This window comes from Pteropus medius, unplaced genomic scaffold, assembly GCF_902729225.1.
Source record: "Pteropus medius unplaced genomic scaffold, Ma_sr-lr_union100, whole genome shotgun sequence".
Classification (NCBI taxonomy): domain Eukaryota; kingdom Metazoa; phylum Chordata; class Mammalia; order Chiroptera; family Pteropodidae; genus Pteropus; species Pteropus medius.
The window spans coordinates 7,202,055-7,202,376 of record NW_024350927.1 but is presented as its reverse complement, the minus strand read 5'-3'; the positions used below and the strand labels follow the sequence as shown (position 1 = coordinate 7,202,376).

The 322-nt window shown below is 60.9% G+C and overlaps 1 long non-coding RNA gene across 3 annotated transcripts in view; it reads left to right on the top strand.

Moving 5' to 3' along the window:
• LOC120585853 (uncharacterized) overlaps positions 1–322 on the top strand; it is a 26,593-nt gene that overhangs the window by 1,171 nt on the left and 25,100 nt on the right. The window lies entirely within an intron of this gene.

Below are 322 nucleotides of genomic sequence, written 5' to 3'. Positions count from 1 at the left end.
GGGGTGCAGAAGGCTGGTTACGGGGAGAGGGAGCAGGTGGGCACAGGTGGAGTCTGACAGGTGTTGGCACTCCGAGGGGAGATGTCAGAGAGCTGATTGGAGAGGTGAGGCTGGAGCGTGGACCAGCTGTCACGGCCACCGCCAAGCATTAGCTGACTGAAGATGCTTAACGTCATGGGGACGAGGGACACAGGAGAAGTTACAGAGAGATCGCACAAGAGAGCCCAGGACCCAGCCCTGGGGAGGCCCCGGGCTTAGAGACGAGGTGGAGGGGTCGTCAGTGAAGGGGCCGCAGAGGTAGTTGAAGCATTGAGAGTGGGTG